This window comes from Mus pahari, chromosome 8 (assembly GCF_900095145.1).
Source record: "Mus pahari chromosome 8, PAHARI_EIJ_v1.1, whole genome shotgun sequence".
In the NCBI taxonomy this organism is placed as follows: Eukaryota; Metazoa; Chordata; class Mammalia; order Rodentia; family Muridae; genus Mus; species Mus pahari.
Window position 1 is genome coordinate 69,594,640 of NC_034597.1, and position 20,782 is coordinate 69,615,421.

General features: G+C 44.8%; 1 pseudogene; it reads right to left on the minus strand.

Annotated features, from left to right (window-relative positions):
• Positions 1-1,953: 1,953 nt before the first annotated feature.
• LOC110325028 lies at positions 1,954-3,109 on the minus strand (annotated as a pseudogene).
• Positions 3,110-20,782: the final 17,673 nt, after the last annotated feature.

Here is a 20,782-nt window from a genome sequence, read left to right on the forward strand (position 1 = left end):
CAAGAAGCCTACAGAACTCTGAATAGATTGTTCCAGAAAAGAAATTCTTCCTGACACATAATAGTCAGAACAACAAATGTACTACATAAAGAAAGAATATTAAAAGCAGCAAGGGAAAAGGGCCAAGTAACATATAAAGGCAGACCTATCAGAATCACACCAGACTTCTCACCAGAGATTATGAAATCTAGAAGATCCTGGGCAGATGTCATATAGACCCTAAGAGAACACAAATGCCCGCCCAGGCTACTATATCCAGCAAAACTCTCAATGACCATAGATGGAGAAACCAAGAAATTCCATGACAAAAACAAATTTACACAATATCTTTCCACAAATCCAGCCCTACAAAGGACAATAGATGAAAAACTCCAACACAAGGAGGGGAAACTACACCCTAGAAAAAGCAAGAACGTAGTTTTCTTTCAACAAATCCTAAAACAAAAGAATATACCTTCTTCTCAGCACCTCATGGTACCTTCTCCAAAATTGACCATATAACAAAAAAAGGCATCAACAAATACAAGAAGATTAAAATAATCCCATGCACCCTATCAGATCACCATGGACTAAGGCTGTTCTTCAATACCAACAAAAACAACAGAAAGCCTACATACATATGAAAGCTGAACAATGCCCTACTCAATGATAACTTGGTCAAGGAAGAAATAAAGAAATGAAAGATTTTTTAGAATTTTATGAAAATGAAGGCACAACCTACCCAAACTTATGGGACACAATGAAAGCTGTGCTAAGAGGAAAACTCAGCTGGAGAGAGCACACACTACCAACTTAACAGCACACCTGAAAGCTCTAGAACAAAAAGAAGCAAATACACCCAAGAGGAGTAGACAACAGGAAATAATCAAACTCGGGGCTGAAATCAACCAAGTGGAAACAAAAAGAACTATACAAAGAATCAGCAAAACCAGGAGCTGGTTCTTTGAGAAAATCAACAAGATAGATAAACCAGACTAACCAGAGGGCACAGAGACAGTATCCTATCCAAATTAACAAAATCAGAAATGAAAAAGGAGACATAATAACAGAAACTGAGGAAATTCAAAAAAATCATCAGGTCCTACCACAAAAGCCTATATTCAACAAAACTGGAAAATCTGGATGAAATGGACAATTTTCTAGACAGATGCCAGATATCAAAGTTAAATTAGGATCAGATAAACCATCTAAACAGTCCCACAACCCCTAAAAATATAGAAGCCATCATTAAAAGTCTCCGGACCAAAAAAAAAAAAAAAAAGCCCAGGACCAGATGGGTTTAGTGCAGAATTTTATCAGACCGTCAAAGAAGACCTAATACCAATACTCTTCAAACTATTCACAAAATAGAAACAGAAGGGACCTTACCCAGTTCGTTCTATGAAGCCACAGTTATACTGTGTATTCTTCCTTGGAGATGTCACAATTTCCTTTAATAGAGGACTCCATAAGAGATTGTTTTTCTACTTCTATCATGTTTAATGTTCCAAATAGATTTTAAAACTGGTTGAGTGCATATTACTTTTAGCTTCAGAAGATATCGTGTATATTTAAGCAGCATTTAACTATTATAAATTATTTTGATGACTTAAAATGTCAATACTGAGTTGCATATTTTAAAATAAATTTTATTAGTTTAATAAAAATAAATAAAAATTTATTTATATATATATATATATTATCCTTCCCTTTTAACTCCCCGTTTCCCCATCGGCCCACCCCTCCCCCTCCCCCACATTGTCACAATGGAGATTGTGTCCATGGAAACAGCCATTCCAACATCTTGTATCTTTCTTTTCCTGTGGTGTCACCAGTTTGAGTGGGGTGTGAGAACATAGGAAGTGCTGGTCTGGGCAGACATAGCGGGGGGGTGCAGGGCAGGGCAGAGCAGAGTGGGGTTTGGTTGCACAACAAGAGGATTCCATTTTGTCGTGTGTGTCCACCACCACCTTCTCATCTCCGCAGTCTCACCTTGTGCTTGGGGCACCTCACCGAGAAATTCTCCTCATTCAGCAAACAATCTGCGTCAATGGCACATGAGTAATGGTATCGGGAGGAGCAGCCTTTGTTGTAGCAGCCCAGAGTAGCGACAGCCTCCTGGCAGTGGGAGCATTTCACATCTCTGGCGTTTTCCAGCGCTTCCTGCAGGCCATAGAGCCTGCCATAGACCAGGTAGGTTCCATTGGCCCAGAGAATACAATCCTCATGGACCCAAAATTCGTTGCTGTCAAGAGGTAGTTCAGGGATTTGTAACTCCCGCTCAGGGCCACCTTTTGAAGTGGTAGGTACAGAGGGCTTTGTGTCTAAAACGGCCTTTTTACTGCTGCCCTTAGCAGCTGCTTTTTTACAAGGGCGCCCCCTGGACAGGGACCGAGGACCTCCACCAGAGTCTTTGGAGCGCTGGCACAGATTGAACCTATAGTGAGCAGCCAGGCTCCCCCCCTCCCCCTCCTCCGTGCCAGTTTTAGAAGCGCTTTTGCGCCGAACCTTGACTTTGCTCTGCCTTTCTGTGGACCCCTTAGGAGGTGGACTCTTCGGAAGACTGGCTGCATAATCTTGGGGATAAAAGGGTCCAAAGAGGTCACCCATGTCCGTAACTGTCCCCCTTGCCACAGAGACAGCAAACCACCGGCTCCACTACAGAAGATTCTGTCACCACAGGCCCCTGCAGCATAAAGGATGAAGCTGGGAGCACCTTGCTCCCTGTGCTGCTGAGGGGAGGGGTCAGCAATCTCTGACCCTTCCGGCCCCTCACCAATTTGATCTGTTCTTCGTCTTCTTCCGCATTGACGATTGTACAAACAGCTCCAAGTTCACCCTTATTTACTACATGGATGTAAGGGGGGAAAGACTTGGTTTTGGCATTGGTTTTATCTAGTGGCTGGGTAGCGTACTTTAGCTTGATCACTGGTTCTTGAGGTTCTGTGATGGGGACTACTTGTTTGGTTTTCCGCTTCCTTGGGCGGGCCCCAGGCTTCCTTCTCTCCCTCCTTTGCCTCTGCTTTTTTGGCCTTGGCTCTCCATCTGCAGAACCTTCTAGAATCTGAGGGGGCTGAGGAGGTGGAGGCGGTTGCTTCTTCTGTTTCTTTTGCTTATTCATACTACCGATTGGTCTCCTCTAAGCACACCAATTTCTTTGTTCACAATTCCAGAGCCTTGAAGGTCCAAGCTCAAGGTAGTGACATCTACTGTGAGCCTTCTTGCTTCACAGCCTGTGGTGGAAGGTGGAAGGGCAAGGGAGCCTTATGAAGCTGTACTTAAACTTTTTACCAGAAACACATTGTCTCAATAACCAACCCACTCCACGATAACCAACCCAGTCTCGTGAGAAGATCTACTTATGAGAGAAGACTCTCGTGATAACCAATTTTTTAAAGTCTCAATTCTTTTTTTTTTTTAAATGTTTTCATATACCTCTGGTCATTTTTTTTTAATCTTAAGATTTATTTATTTATCTATTTATTTATTATATGTAGCTGATTTCAGACACACCAGAAGAGGGCATCAGATCTCATTACAGATGGTTGTGAGCCACCATGTGGTTGCTGGGATTTGAACTCAGGACCGTCGGAGGAGCAGTCAGTGCTCTTAACCGCTGAGCCATCTCTCAATTCTTAATACTCTTACAGTGGTTATTTAATTTCAACATGAGGCTTAGAAAAGCCAGGCAAAGTGCAACAAGACTTTCCCTTTACCACTAGCTGGAAGGCAGGACACACCATCAAGAAAGCACGAAGAAATTGTGTTCCACAACACTTGACCTGGCCTTCATGGGCAGGGCCAGTCAGAGCAGTCATGGTGCTCAGCATGCCCTGTAACTGGTTTCTTATCCATCTTCCCTATTCTGGGAGATAAAGGCAGGTGCCGAGTCTTGTCTTTGGCTTCAACATGAGAAGGTGGTGAATGTGTGTTTAGTGACTGGAAAGCTGTGGGATCGAGAGGTGTCATGGTCCCAAAGAGACAGAAGTTGGACTGGCTCTGAAAAAAGAAACCAGTAAGAATGGGATGAACCAGGAAGATTGAGGGACTCCCGGATGGAAGCAGAGGGAAGGATAGTCTGAACTTGGCTTGGCAGCTGGGCAGGCAGGCCTGAGATTACAGTTCTCCCTCTCTGGCTGCCACTCCCCAGCTAAGTATTTCTAAGCAGCCAACTCAGAGGCTCCAGCCAGCCTTTAGGACGGTCCTACAGCTAAGCCTGAATGGCCAGGGGTGAGATGAGAGGCAGCTGGACCCCAGGCCTGCCCGGAGCCCAGAGTAGTAATAGCTCAGCAGAGCCAGCCTTAGGACTGCCTTGTGCTGTGGCTGTTTTGTTTTGCTTGCTTTGTTTTTTTGCGTTCTCAAAAATAAGTGGAGAACTTTCTTCCCCAAGATCCACACAAGCCATGGAAGAGCTGGAGCACTATCTGGAAATTATTTCACCCAAGAGGAGACATAAGCAGACATACAAGCCTGAGACTGTGTGATAAAATTGTCATCCTGACAGGGTCAGAGTTGTTTGGGTCACCTTGAGATGAATGTGTGTCCATGTCAGTTGCTAGTGACAGCAGACACCCAACTACCTGAGAGTTCCCAGGGCCCCCGGGGGGCTGCCTAGCAAGGCTTAACAACATACAACCTCAAACTCATGGGCACTGACTTCAAATCATAACTTCTATATTAGCTAGTTGTATATACTGGGCAACTTTTTCCTTAATAATTTGTGTTGAAACACTATAACATTCATTTTTTTAAAAGTACACATTGCAGTGGTTTGACATATATTCAAAACTTTATGCCAATATCACCACTGTCTAATTCCAGAACATTGTTATTATCTCTAATAGAAACTTCATCCTGCCCGGGAATCACTGCCCATTGCTTCCTCCCCTTCCCTGGCACAAGTCTACTGTCTGTGGATTTCCCTGTCTGGACATTTCCTATAAATGACTTCATGCCAGATGAGCTGCTTTCATCTACCATAATTTTTTCGAATCATTCGTGTTATATTTATTATTCTTTTTTATGGGCAAGTAATATTTAACTGTATGAAAGTATCACATTTTGTTTATCCACTCTTACAGAAATGGATCTTTGGCTAACACAAAGAGCATTCATGTATGAGTTTATGAGAACATGTGTTTTTAGTTATCTTGGGTATAGAATTAGGAGTGGAATTTCTGGGTTAGATGATGACTCTGTTTAATGTTTTGAGGAAGTGTCCCAGCTGCTTTCCAAAGGAGTTGTACCATCCTACATTCCCACAGGCAGTAGGAGACTTCTGTTTCTTTGACCCTTGTCAACAAATGCTCTCTGCTTTTTAGCTACGGTCATCCTAGTAGATTCTCAGTTGTATATCACTGTCATTTTGTTATTTCCATAATGGCTATTAATCCTGAATATCTTGGCATGCACCTATTGGTCATTTATACATCTTCTCTATAGCTAGGGTGTGGCTCAGTGGTAAAAACTTGCTTGGTACACAAATGATCCAGATCCTTAGCTTTTAATTTCCAGCAACATAGACACAGGAGTGTATTTTTCTTTGGAGAAATGTCTATTAAGACACTTTGTCTGGACAACATCCAGAGGCAGCTCCACTCCCAGGAGCTCCAATGTGCCCAGGATCAGAGGATCAGACGTGAGGAGGATACAACATCTGTCCCAACACCAAGAGTAAGTGGGACTGGTGGGACCCAGGCACACAGGAACTCCGCCAGACCAGTGGCACAGGTTCCTTCCGGTCTGTCTGGGCTGGCGCCCTGATCAGATCTTGGTCACAACACCCAGTCCCACAACACCCAGAGGCAGCTCCACTCCCAGGTGCTCCAACACACCCAGGATTAGAGGATCCCAGGATCCCAGGAGGTTGGTCACAACAGGATCTTAGGGTCCCAAAGGCAGCTTGACTCCCAGAAGCTCAGACACCCAGGATCTCAGGATCACAGAGATAGCTTGACTCAGAGGAGTTCTGACACAACCAGGATCACGGGAAAGAGACACTCCGGTCAGACATTGCCAGGGCAGGTAGCCCTAGAGATAACCAGATGGTGGGAGGCAAGTGTAAGAACATAAGCAACAGAAACCGAGGTTACTTGGCATCATCAGAACCCAATTCTCCCACCATAGCACAGCCTGGACACCCAAGCACACCGGAAAAGCAAGATTCAGATCTAAAGTCACTTCTCATGATGATGACAGAGGACATGAAAAAGGACATAAATAACTCCCTTAAAGAAATACAAGAGAAGAGGCAGGCAGATTTCTGAGTTCGAGGCCAGCCTGGTCTACAGAGTAAGTTCCAGGACAGCCAGGGCTATACAGAGAAACCCTGTCTCGAACCCCCCCCCCCAAAAAAAGAAAGAAATACAAGAGAACACAGGTAAACAGCTTGAAGCCCTTAAAGAGAAAACACAAAAATCCCTTAAAGAGTTACAGGAAAACACAATCAAACAGGGGAAGGAAAGGAACAAAACCATCCAGGATCTAAAAATGGAAATAGAAACAATAAAGGGAGACAACTCTGGAGTTAGAAAACCTAGGAAAGAGGTCAGGAGTCAGAGATGCAAGCATTACCAAGAGAATACAAGAGATAGAAGAGAGACTCTCAGGGGCAGAAGATACCATAGAAAACATTGACACAACAGTCAAAGAAAATGCAAAATGCAAAAAGCTCCTAACCCAAAACATCCAGGAAATCCAGGACACAACGAGAAGACCAAACCTAAGGATAATAGGTATAGAAGAGAGTGAAGATTTCCAACTTAAAGGGCCAGTAAATATCATCAACAAAATTAGAGAAGAAAACTTCCCTAACCTAAAGAAAGAGATGCCCATGAACACACAAGAAGCCTACAGAACTCCAAATAGATTGGACCAGAAAAGAAATTCTTCCTGTCACATAATAGTCAAAACACCAAATGAGCAAAACAAAGAAAGAATATTAAAAGCAGTAAGGGAAAAAGGTCAAGTAACATATAAAGGCAGACCTATCAGAATTACACCAGACTTCTCACCAAAAACTGTGAAAGCCAGAAGATCCTGGGCAGATGTCATACAGACCCTAAGAGAACACAAATGCGAGCCCAGGCTACTATACCCCGCAAAACTCTCAATCACCATAGATGGAAAAACCAAGATATTCCATGACAAAAACAAATTTATACAATATCTTTCCACAAATCCAGCCCTACAAAGGATAATAGATGGAAAACTCCAANACAAGGAGTGAAACTACACCCTAGAAGAAGCAAGAAAGTAATCTTTCAACAAACCCACACAATCATAATTCCACCTCTTAACAAGAAAATTAACAGGAAGTAACAATCACTTTTCCTTAATATCTCTTAATATGGAAATTAATATTGCCAACATATCCTAATCGATTGAAATCCAAAAATATGAGGAATTAGAAATTTGCGGCTGTCATCCCATGGTCTCTCTAATTTGGTAATAGGAGAAATAGGTCTAATATTGTACAATCCATATACACTTTTGCTTGTTTGTACATGACAGGGTCTTGCCGTGTGTCACATAATGGTCTTGAAATCACGCTTCTCCTATCTCAGCCTCTCTATTAGTGGGATTATTTGATGTTTTTACACTATAAAGCTAGCTTACATATTTCAGAACTATTTATACAGCCAAAAGAAATGTAGACAATTAATTTGGGAGGTGACTTGGAAGAGAACAGCAAAGAATGAGACTGAAGGCTTTGCCTGATATTTATAATTATATCAATTTTAAAGAAGAGGACTTTATAAGTTACTCTTATCCTGAGATGAGTGCTTTTCAAATCATCACAGCCAATGAACCAGAATCTTACCCTCACCTAATGTCGGTGCCACCCTCCAAGTAGAACCATGGTTCATTGAAACAGTTGATGAATGACTTCATGGATAGACCATCTGAATACACACACCGTTTCTTAAACGACTGTAACCTGTTCTCTGCGCACTGAGAATGACAACAATCATTCAAGTCAAATAGCTTTGACTGTAGCAGGAAATCTGTATCCAAAAATCGTGCCTACAATTCATTCCTTGGTGCAGCAGAACTGTCAACTCTTAGCTTATCTACTATGGAAGTAAAAATCCTTTGGTGATGTGAGGGACATTCAAGTATAGCCTTATTACAATGAACTCCAATGTCCAAAAACTGTTCTTATTTTGTGTTTGTACCACAGTAAAAGCCAAGATTTTAAGCTCTACTAAAAACAAAACAAACAAAAGACTTTATTTATGTTCATTAAAAAAAAACTAATAGTGATATATTGTTTGAAAATTCATACAGTTAATATATTTGGAGTTATTTAAAATTTATATTGAGAAAGATGTATGTATTTTCAGTATTGCTATAGACAAATATCTACATAAGACTGTTCAATTGATTGTTTTATATCAAACAACTTTTATATACTCATTTTTATTGTTATATTTTATAAATTTTAAAGAATATGGTAAAAAACAAAAAGTATTGCAGGTTTTGAAGTGGGGGCTCTCGGGGAGGAGTTGGGGTACAAAAGGGAAAGAATAATCTGATGTAAGTCCATTTTACTCAAAACATGTTTTTAAATGTTAACAAATTCACATAAATTAAAATTATGTATCTTTTCTCATAATGCAATAAAATTTAAATCAAAGGAGAAAAAAGACACTTTGTATCTAATTTCTTTCTTTTTTTTGTTTGTTTTTTTTTGTTTGTTTTTTTGTTTTTTTTCGAGACAGGGTTTCTCAGTATAGCCTTGGCTGTCCTGGAACTCACTTTGTAGACCAGGCTGGCCTCAAACTCAGAAATCTGCCTGCCTCTGCCTCTCTAGTGCTGGGATTAAAGGTGTGTACCACCACGCCGGGCTTTGTATCTAATTTCTTATGTGTCTATTATTAACTTGTAATAATTCTATATATAATGTTAATACTAGAGTATTATAAATGACTTACAAATACTTTTCCCATTCAGTGGATTGTGTCTCTATATTTTTTATGTAGATAGGGTCTCATACTATAGCCAAAGCTGGCCTGAAAGTAGCCCAGGCTGGCTTTGAACTTACAGAAATCCTCCTGCCTCAGTTTCCTGAGTGATGGAATTACAGGTGTCAATCATTTCAGCTTGTATTTTCACTCTCTCAATAGTGTTTTTCCTTTCCTTTTCCTTTCCTTTCCCTTCCTCTTTCCTTCCCTTTTATTTTCCCTTTCCCTTCCCCTTTCCTTCCCTTTTCCTTCTTTTCTTTCTTTCTCTCATAAGGCCTCTCTATTTATTATGCAGCCCTGGTTCTGGAGTTCACTTTGTAGACCAGGCTGAACTTGAACTTCCAGAGATCCACCTGCCTCTGCCTCCCAAATCCTTGGATTAAAGCTATGTAGTAACATACCTGACCTTTTCAAAAATATTGAGATAAGGTCTCTGTAGTCTAACTCAGCTGTCCTTGAACTTTCTCTAGAGACCCAGAAGGCCTTGAATTTGTGATCCCCCCCCTCAGTGTTTCAAATAACTATGACCCACTAGGCCACAATAAATGGGTCCACTTCCAACAAAATACTATGAAGCTCACAGCTCTTACTGAATAGGGGGGGGGGCGGGGAGAAGAGGGGTTGTAGTGTTCTCTCTCTCTCTCTCTCTCTCTCTTCCTTCCTTCCTTCCTTCCTTCCTTCCTTCCTCCCTCCCTTCCTTCCTTCCTTCCTTCCTTCCTTCCTTCCTCCCTCCCTCCCTCCCTCCCTCCCTCCCTCCTTCCCTCCCTCTCTCTCACTCACACACACACTATACTAAGGAAGCCTTGTACATTCTATTCCCTTGACTAAAATGAATTCTCTGTCATAGTTTTTTGAGATAATTATGACAGGTAATTATGATAATGTGACTAAACACCTATTGTCACTTGGTACTGGTAAGTACTCAGGAAAGTTTCTGTCACCAGATGAAAAGGAAGGAAGTGACAATGAAGGCAGAATGGCTGCCTAACCACGGTCATGAGGTCCTCTGAAAGCTCAGCTCAAACCCAGAGAGCATCCCTGCTAGGGCCAGCACTGACGCCATGCTCCAAGTCCATCCTCTGCACCTGTCCCCTTCCTGCCAGCAGGTAATATGTTTATCCCTGGTGTGTTTAGTCCCCAGGTAAATGAACCCGGGCATGCTCCCAGGTCTGAGCGAGGCGCACAGAACCATAACCATCCCGGGCCACAGCAGCCTGAGTGGAGGGGGAAGAAGCAATTATCCCTTCCACACTACACAAGCTCCATCACTTTTCCCCCTCAGGCAGCCCTGCTTGGCCAGACTTCTGTTGATTTACAAATTGTTCTTTGCAAACTAAATCTAAGGTTACCCATCTGTGTATCGACTGGAAACATTAACTGAATAGTTATCATAAACCTCTGCGTGGGGCTCCTGTGCACATCACCTGAGAACACCCAAGACCCTTGTCCCAGGGCATGACCCACACCCTACACTATATTTTGGCCTTACCTCCTGATTGATTCCATCTCTCTCTTCCCTTTGCAGAAAAGACTCCACTCTCAGGCCTTCAGGGCCAACATGACCTCCAGTCCTGCTTCCCCTTTAAGAAGTACATTCTAGTGGTCAAAGCCAGCGAATAAACAGATCATCAGGCAGTGTGCAGTTGTGACAAGCTCTCAAAGTGAAACAAAGAGAGTTAGGTTTGGATTGAGGGCCACTCTTTTAAATGAGGTGCACAGGGAAAAGATAGCTAAGGGAGTTGGAGAGTGACTCTGTCGGTAAAGAACCTGCCACAAAAGCATGAGGACTTCCCAGGCTCGCTGAACCAACATAGAAAGCCAGGCTCTGGAACTGCACTGGGGGAGAACAGGGCAAGGGATGGCGGCAGGAGGATGCCTTGAAGCTCATCGTCCAGACAGCCCAGCCAAGTCAATAAAGTCCGGCTGCAGCGAGAGACCCCCTATCAAAAAGCAAAGGTTGACAACAGTCAAGCAAAGAAGCTCTGCAAAGAGTGACACACTCAAATGTAGTCCGAGTCGCTCAGGCCACTAGCTTCAAAAGACTCTACAAGAGGGACACCAGGCCTGGTGCTGGAAAGTTAACTAACTACCCAGAGCTAGTGAAGTCATGGATCCCAGAAGAGGATTGAATCCACCACTTTACTAAACCAGCACAATCCCCGACTGCATCCTAAATATTTGTTATAACCACAGAGAGTAGCCTTTACCTCTCATGGAGGAAGTTTCTCTTTGCAACAGGCAGAGACCATTACAGAAAACCATGACCAATTAAAACGCATAACTGTGGAGCCCAGTCCCGTCAGAATCATTTGCGATACAACTCCCTCACCTAGAAGATGGAACAGAAAGATTGTAAGAGCCGGAGAACCAGGGCGTTTGTTGTGTAACATTCCTCCTAGAAATGTCAGAAACTATAACCATAAAGTCTCATCAACATGACTGCCTAGACATGAGCTAAACCAGGATAACAACAGACATGCTAAAGTGGGCAGGGGGGAAGGGGGGTCAGAAACCATGAGGCCTCAGCGCTAGACAAAGACCTACAAGAGCCAAGGAAGGCTGAGATCTAGAGAAATATTCTTCCCAGGGAAGAGCACACCAATCGACTCTCCAGTACCAAATGATCAGCCCTGAGAACAGACACACATGTAACGTTCTACAGACTAAGCAGGCTGTATCTATACATACATGTATATGTAATAGCTGTTAATGAAAGAGGAGGCCATGAATTTGAAAGAGAACAAGGAAGAGTATATGGGCAAGTTTAGGAGGAGGAATGGGAAGTGGGAAACAGTATAATATCAAAAAAAATCAAATAATTTTTAAAAGAGAGAGGACATGCTTCCAAAGGCCAAGGTTAGCATGAGAAGGCAGTTGGCAGCAGATCAATAACTCAGAGCTAAGATGGCAGGAAGTAACGTAACGGCCCGGGGCACTCCGTGTATTTTGAAATTGGGGCCCATTTGCTAATGGACTACTTGTGTGAGAGAAGCACAGATGATGATGACTCTAGGACTTTGGCCCCCTCAGAGTTGAAAGCAGGAAGCTGCCACTGGGGGAAGCCAGTCAGGAAAAGCAGGGACTATAGTCCGAGTTCATATCTCCTGCCTCCAAGACCTGCTTCCTTGCCACACAGCATGAGCTGTGGTGTAGCGCCTGCCACAGAGGTTTCCTGAGCCATCTCCAAATAGCCCCAGGTTTTATTCTTTGTCCTCTGTGGTCGAGGGCTAGAGGCACCTTGGCCGCCTCCAAATAAAATTTCCTCAGCCATACTGTATAGCCTGGGAAATATAGGAACTTCACAAACCTTAGCGGTCACTAGAGGCCATGCCCTGAGCAGACCCCATACTGTGATACAACAGGCTTGGTTGAGGAGGGTTGGGATGGTAGGGGCGACAGGGACAAGGAAGGAGCAGAGAGAAGGAACACGAAAGCTTGCCAAGGTCATTGAAATCCTATTCGGAATACATGGGGTGGGTTGTTTTTATTTTTAGGTTACAAGGCAAGCCACTTGGCCAGAACATGTGGCCAAGAAAGACATCTCATGGGTTTTTTTTAGGTTTTCTTTTCTTTTATTCTGTGTATTGTTTTAGTCTGCAGATTTTTTTCTTTCTTTTTCGTTTTTGTTTTTAGTGTTATTTGATAACAAGGGCTGGCGAGTTAAGGTGCATGCCGTCCCCACAATTCCCATCATTCATGTCGGGCAGCGTGACTCCACCTCCAGGAGATCCAACATGTCTTTTGGCCTCCTTGGGGACCCATACTCATGTCCACTTAGCCACATACATAAAGTAAATCATCAAACAAAAGCATTTGAGAAAATAACCACAAAATAGCCACCGCTTGGTGTCTGCATAAACTATGTTCATGGTGCTCTATGTAAGTGGCTCACGGGATTTCCACCAGCGTCTTCACCGTTCAGTCACCTCTCTAAATCCAAGGCCTCATCTCAGTAGGCATTCCGTTTTTATTAGAGCCACCTGCTTTAATTTATATAACTTAACTTGGTGCCCGTCAGCGTCTGACTTCATGAGTCACTTGAGTGAAAAATGTCCAAGGCAAAGACATTGTTTATGTGGAGTTTTGTTTGGCTCTTGGTGCTTGGAAGGGAAACCTCCTGCATACCAGTCAGTGTTCAACCACCGAGCTGTAGTCTCATCCGGTACACTCTTCTACACATCTGTCCCTCTAGAGGCTTTCAAGGTGTCTAAGTCATCATCCAGGACTGAAAACCACTACTTTGGGTCAAAAAAATACTTCCTCGGAGCCTCCTGTCCTTGGCCAATTCCAACTTCGCTAATCAAAGGGTTGGACACTGAGAGGGTATACACACATCTCTCCTCGCAAAGTCAAGTGAGGCAGACAAGGCTGAGGGGTATTCTGTGCAGAACCGAAATCAAATCCAAGTCTCCAAGGAAACATGGCTCATCTGCCAGGCCTCGCTTCCTGCCTCTCCACCTCGAGCCCTGCACATATTTCAAAGAAAAAAAACAAACAAAACAAAACAAAAACCATCTTCCCAAGTTCTGGGTCTCTCCAGTGTATATAATCAAGAGGTAAGACTACAAACTGACTCAAGTGTTCCGGTGTTGGAGTGACCCTTCCCCCAACTTGGTGGGGTGGTGGCCAGGAACCAGAGGGGAGAAAGTATGACAAACCTTCTGGGGCAAATTGTGTGGGCAACAGGTTCCATTTCAATTCCAAATAGAGTAGCCTTTGACACCGTCTCCTGGGCCCCTAGATAACACCCATAGGACCATCAGGACAGATCCCTAAGACATAACTATTCAGTGGCTACCTCCAGACCTGCCGGGACGGCTGTGACCTCTTCCTTTGTTGCTCCACTCCCTAGACACTTTTGTGGATAGGCTCCAAATAACTTAATTCAAGTAAAATACGAGAAATGCTTGCTCCTTGAAAACTCAGCATGTACCCTGGCTAGCAAGCCGGCACACTGGTGAGGAAGGAACGCATCCTCCAGGGGCCAGATGAGAGCAATGGCTGTCCCTTGTACACCCATCTTCCCTACCTGCCTGCTTATGCGGTGTGGCGACAGAGAGGCGGGCGTGCCCTTGCTGACCTGGGTCAAGCCATGATGCGACAATGACATCTGCATGCCCATGAGGCAACCCTGTAACCCCACTTTCCTCAAGGATTTATGAAGGATCTGAGAAGATGCTGACAAACACGGGTGCTCCATTTTGTCCCCCGTTCTTTGGTCCCCTCATTTGTCCTTTGGACCACCATTTGACAGAAAGGAGACATCTCTTAATTCTACCCAACAGAGGTGTCCTTTCTGCAGGTACAGAGGTAGAAGAGTAGAAAGGCCAACTGCCCAAGCGCCCTGGTTACATAGAAACAAGTCTAGCTTCAGCATCCCGCTAGGTAAGTAACAGCCAAGTGCTATGCATGCTGGGAGAAAGGTCCAGGACTAGTCCCAGATGATTAGGAGGATGGCCCATGACTTGACTCAGACAGAGAGAGAGAGAGAGAGAGAGAGAGAGAGAGAGAGAGAGAGAGAGAGAGAGATCTGATACCTCCTCATAGCTGATGATGAAGCCTCAGGGAATCTAAGGATACAGGATTCCTCTTTCCCAAGTCAGCGACCACACGGGGAAGAAACACAGGTTGCAGTTCTGGGTCTGACCCATGTTTAAGTGATGGTAATAGCTCCCTCCTCTTTCTATACTGAGGACCTTCAGGGAGCCCTGGCTGATGAACAAAATGTAGAGGGTTTTTATCGTAGGGGGCTTTCTACTAGCTAGAAGCCACAGTTTTCCCAGGAACAGTGCCGGCAAACCTCAACCTTACTACCTGAAAGCGGCAAGTGTGTACTACTCCTGTGGTTCTCTAAGTTGCTAAGGCTCAGGTGAGCGACTTTTTTGGTTTTCTCATAGGACTACAGACAAGATACCCAGGATAGGAGTCTCCAGGAATCTCTCCTAGGACCCAGGGACTGCTGGCCTGTCTATGACATAATCTCTAAGCCTCTGTTTCCCATGCGGCCTCTCCGTGTGATTTCTGAAGGTGAGCTGGCTAATGGGGGTCAGGGCCTCTGACAGATACTCAAGGTTTCTTTTCAAGGCTTAGCAGGGAGCTGGCCAGGCCTGGCTTCCTCTGCTACTTCCTGATGGCTCAGAAGTGGAGGGAAGGAACAGCAGCTCTGCTTCTTCATGGTGGAGTGACAGTGTTATTTTCCCCTGTAATCTACTACACAGACCCAAGTCAGTCTTCGCAGGAGAAAGGAGTTGGCGCCAAACCTCGGTAGCTATGACAGACACCAGAAGTGCACACTAGCTTGCTGTTTGAAGCCAGAGGCTGTGGAGAGATTTGTAAGGGCTGAGCCCCCATTCAGGCTTTGAGGCCGCATGAGGACTATACCGAGCTGACGCTGAAGACAGTAAACCCTGCACCCAAAGAAGGCACATATCCCTGGGATGAAAGAAGTGTGTGGTGGTTAGCAGCTCCAAGGACTGGCAGCCCCTGGCTGAGCAGGGGGAAGGGAACCTGACATTCCTGTTTGGTTTTAAAGCTCTAGGACTTCATGTTGACTTGATCTCTCTCTGAGCCCTGGTGTCCACTTTCATATGATGTGCCACATCAAACGGTGGACTGCAGACTGGAATGCACCATGAAGAGCTCCTCGAGGTCACCCACAGTTTCAGACAGCTCTCGGGGCTTGTCCCGTGCCTCAGCTTTACTTCTGTCACATCCTGACAGACCCATCTCCCTTAATGTCCCAATGCCATGTCCCTGGTAGATCCCAGGCCACCCTCAGATGGGATCTCCAACCTTGCACGTATGTTAAAGCCTCCTTCTGATCAGTCCAATGCTCAGACACCCTCCAAAAGAGAGCTGAGGAGAATCGCCTTCTCTCTGCTTGGCAACTACCCCAGGCTTGACCTCCGAAAGCCAGGCACAGTTTCTAAATGTTCACAGCAACGGATAAAATAAACACCCGCAGACTATCATCCAGGGAGGGCTCTTAGCAAACCAGATTCTGTCATCTCCCTCTGTCTCCTCACATCCTCCCTCCAGAGCATTATGGACCAAATCCCAGGCATCCTTCCTTTCATCCACAAGAATTTCCAAACTTGACTCTAGAAGCAAGGTGTCTTCAATGATGGTACTCTAGCTCAGAGACTGAGAGCTCTAACCCAAGGGAGAGCCACTCAGTGGAATGTGGCATAGATGAGAGGGCACCAGGCTGGCCCAGAAGTTCAAGTTCCCAAGAACATGAAGGGACCGGAAGAAGAGAGAATGATAAACAGACACCAGGAAGATCCCTGAAGGTGACGGCTTGAGAGCAGCCACATGCTGCTCTGCACCAGTCTTCCCGTTCCGAACTCTTCCCACCAGAACCACAATCTACACGCGTGTGGCCCAGGTGTGCCTGAAGGTGGAAAGAATCTTACCATTCATTTCTACCCCAAGACAGCACAGACTAAACAGCTCACCACGGAAGGGGTTAGACACCCACAGCCATAGCGTCACTGTCCCTCCTGCTTTGTCACTACCCACAATGCCCCACTCAGAAGAGTTCCCAAAGGACAACGATTGTGCTTGAACCCCTCTCTATGCCCACAGGCCAGGGCCTCTCGACCTCGGCACTACTCAGTGAATCAGAAGGCGGGAAGGTCTTTGTTGTGGGGTGATTAAGCTGTAGAAACGGTCCCCTGGATGCTGTGGCAGGCCTAGCAAAGATGTCTGTAGACATTGCTAACCGTCCCTTGGAGGCAAAGTCACCTATCTTTAAAACAGCCTCTACTCTATAGTAAGTATACTTGTGTACTTATAGCTTTTTTTTTTTTTTAAATTGAATTGCTTTATTCTATATAGAGAATGTATTTATATTGAGAATTTTTAAGGACTTGTATCCAGGATCTTCTGAACACCCACTTGCTCATTAAGGTCATTATAAACCAAGCCAAGCCCTGAAAGCACCCTCCCCCATCTGGAAGGGGAGGGGACCACTGCCAAGTTCTAGGCTGTGGTTCTATTCCAACAAGGAGACACCGCTTAGACACTGTCGCTGCTTCTCAGTCTAGCGCAGTGGATCTCACCCTTCCTCACACCCAGACCCTTTAACACAGATCCTCACGCTGTAGTGATACCAACCATAAAATTATTTTCATTGCTACCTCATAACTGCTACCACACACACACACACACACACACACACACACACACACACACACAGGGGTTTTGAACCCATGGATTGAAAACAACTGCTATATCTATTATGTCGTAGGAAGCAAGCTGAACTGTTCCACTGACTTGAGATGGGTGCACAGAACTAAATCTTCCATGTTAACCTACAGCCTCCACGGTGATGTTATCTCACAGGACTCAAGGCGAAACCCAATCCAGGAGCTAGAGGAAGGAATACCCCTTAGGTATCTCCCTTAGGGAGATTTGGGGTGTCATTTTCCACCCAGCAACACACAAACCTTTGGGGTTTTACTTTAGATCCCTGTATCTCCATTCTTTCCCTGTCTCTTTTGTAATTCTAAGAGAGAGACAAGCTCACTATTGTGTTTTAACTTAAAAATTAGATGATGACTAAATTTTTCTCCCTCTCTAGAAGTCAAGCGGGATTCTAGCCTTTCTCACAGATTCCTTGAGTAGAAGCCATAGAATTCCTCCCTCTGTTACTTTACTTTGCTATTCAGAGGCGCCACACCCAAGGGTAATTTCTTCTGTTGTATCCACACTGATCTAACGTGGATGTTTGTTTGAAAAAGAAAGGTGGGGACTGTCCACATTTAGTCTGTGAGATGCTGGCCTCTCATGGGGACTTCATGTCCTGGGACAGGATGGACTCATTTTATCACGGAGCTGAGCTCATTACAGGCAGGAAGTAACCAAGGGACTCTGTTGACATTAGCAGACTAGAGAGGTTCTATCCGACCTTCACGGCAGATTCCTTGGATCTTAACACAATTGCGTTGCATGAAGTATTTACTGAATCGTAAGGAGTTAGGAGCTTTCCCAGCTGTGTGCCCCAATATTGGTTCACTAACACTCTGAGATTTGCAGTGGCCCGGGGTCAAACACTGGGCCTTCTCTGTGTCTAGGGCTTTCCAGGTTACAGGGACTTGAATCCAGGTTACACGTGGTGAGTTGCAAGGCAGCTCTGCCAATCTAGACAGTGGATGCTTACCACGCTTGCTGTCCACCTGGGCTGGAGGCAGGGAGTAATGCCGACTGATAGATTAAGAGAATAGACATGAGCTCAGGGAGACCCTAAGGCAGGGGGATTTCTTCCCTCTCATTTCACCTGGACCAACAGCCCCCCCCCCCCACCTCTTATCTACGAGCCAGGAAGTTTATGTAGGCCCAACGCCTAACAGTTTCTATTCAGCCATCCCTGACTTGTTCAGGCTACTATGAGAGATGTGCTGTGGTCTCACCCACTCCCCTAACCAGGAGAGGAGAGGTTACTTTAGTTTATATCACTCTAAACAGCAGGGCCTTAAGCCAGTTTGTAGCATAGGAGGGGGGGATCCTGTCTTTCAGGCTGCAGGCGTATCCCCTGATCAGTCCACTCGTGAATAGGGCTAGGAGACAATCACCGTCTCTTAGTGGCGGGCTCCTCACCTTCCTGTGTCCTGCAGGTAAGGCTAGATGGGAATAGGGCGCTTCCAGGAATAAATGCAGCAGAGATTTCTGGGGTGACGGGGGGAAATAATGGGACCAAGACCACAGGCACGGATGAGGAAGAACCAGTCAGACACTGGGCACCGATTACGGGGTGTTTTGTCAGATCAAACTGACTGCCTCTTCAGTTGGCTAGAATATGCCTCTCCAGTACAGGCCTGGAGACTCAGGATGAGGAGACTCTCCTAGTCTTGGGCAATGGAAATGGAAGCCGCTAAGATTTCTTCAGGTTCCCCCTGGCTGGCCTCCTGGACAGCTGGAGTAAATTAAACCCCAAGGACTTAGAAAGCAAACTTTAGACTTTCTCCCAGCTTGTGTGAGGTGTAAATACCCTCTGAAGGATGGTGAACCGTGGCCCCCAGGGAGGGTGCTTAATTATAATACCATCATTCAATTACAGCCATTCTGAGGGAGGGAAATAAACAAGAGGGAATGGTCCCTGAAACTCCCTATGTCCAAGGTTTCTCTTACCTTGGGACCACCCAGAACTCATTATAAACAAACCCCTGCAGGGTGGACTTGCAGACCCTTTCGAACAGGAATGCCAAATGACTCCAACGACTGGCCGTGGGAAAGACGTCGTCCACGCTGAGAAAGGCTTTCCAATGCGCTGCTCCCAGGTCACCCGTGCTCTCTAAGTGAGCCTCACAAATCCACTGTGTCCTCCAGTGAGCTTTGCTGAAACTGAACTTTGGTTTGTCATTGGGACCTTATGGAGAGGGATAGACGTGGCTTAATCCCCCTGGGAGAAAACTCACACAACAGGCAGTCAGTGTATTTGCAGGTGTTATTAGGTTGCCATGGTATTAAGAAACCAGTAAGATGTTGGGGTATAAAGCTGAAAATATTTTTAGTAAATAAAGATTTGTATATGAAAATTAAGATGACTGGATTTTTTTTTCCCGGAATGGGAAAGAAAATTGGACAGCTTATACAAGTTACAAGGGTCTAAGTAAATTATTTAAAAGTTATGCAAAGGTGGAAACTGTGTGTGTATATTTATTTTATATATATCTATGTGTATATATATATATGTATGTATATATAATATATACATAATTTCTAAGGTCAAAGTTTAGAACACTAATACCAAGCCTCTGCTTAAGTAGAGTTGTCATAAGTTATTAATCTACTCTTGCTAACAGTTTTGGGTACTGGCTTAGAAAATGTATGTCTAATCAAGATTTACTTTGAAATGTTACATTTCTCCTCAAGCTTTATCTAAATATTACACAGAAGTTAAAAGCACCAGACTGGGGCTTACAGTAGTGGCATACACCTTTAGTACCAGCACTTGGGAGGCAGAGGTTGGCAGATTTCTGAGTTCGAGGCCAGCAAGGTCTGCAGAGTGAGTTCCAGGACAGCCAGGATTACAAAGAAAAACCCTGTCTTGGAGAAAAAAAAAAAAAAGTACCATCCTGATAAAACTGATCTTTTGGGCACCCAATAGCCGTACTTGGAGGTCTACCACTGATGGGTTCAGGGAGATGAAAAGGGAGAATATTTTTACCCACTTACCTTCCCAGCTCAAGTGAACCCCAGGAGACTATGACGTACCTCTAAACTAACCTGTAATCGTGGGAAGTCACCTGCTCTCTCCCTCAGGAGGCTGTGGCACGTCCACTGGAAGGACTCTCACTAGTTGTCAGCGCACGGGCACTGTTTTCTCAGCACTTCAAATGAAGCACTGGTCAGGCAAGTGCTTTGGTTTCCCTCACATGGAGGTAAAAGGCAGACTAGAGGAGCCAGAAGTTCCCTCTAGCTTAAGGGACGTCCTGGGGAGGGCCAGATCCTCAACTGGCCTCGACAGTAAAAAGAAAGCGATTAATTTTGGCCACCTACATGGTCTTAAAACAACCAGCAGGAAAGTCTAGCCAAGGTTAAGGAGATCAGTGTGCAGGCTAGGATGGCTCTGTGGTTAAGAGCACACTGCGAGCCGGGCGTGGTGGCACACGCCTTTAATCCCAGAACTCGGGAGGCAGAGGCAGGCAGATTTCTGAGTTCGAGGCCAGCCTGGTCTACAAAGTGAGTTCCAGGACAGCCAGGGCTACTACACAGAGAAACCCTGTCTTGAAAAACCAAAAAANAAAAAAAAAAAAAAAAAAAAAAAAAAAAAGAGCACACTGTGCTCAAAAGGACCTGTGTACAGTTCCCATACCTGTGAGACATGACAGCTT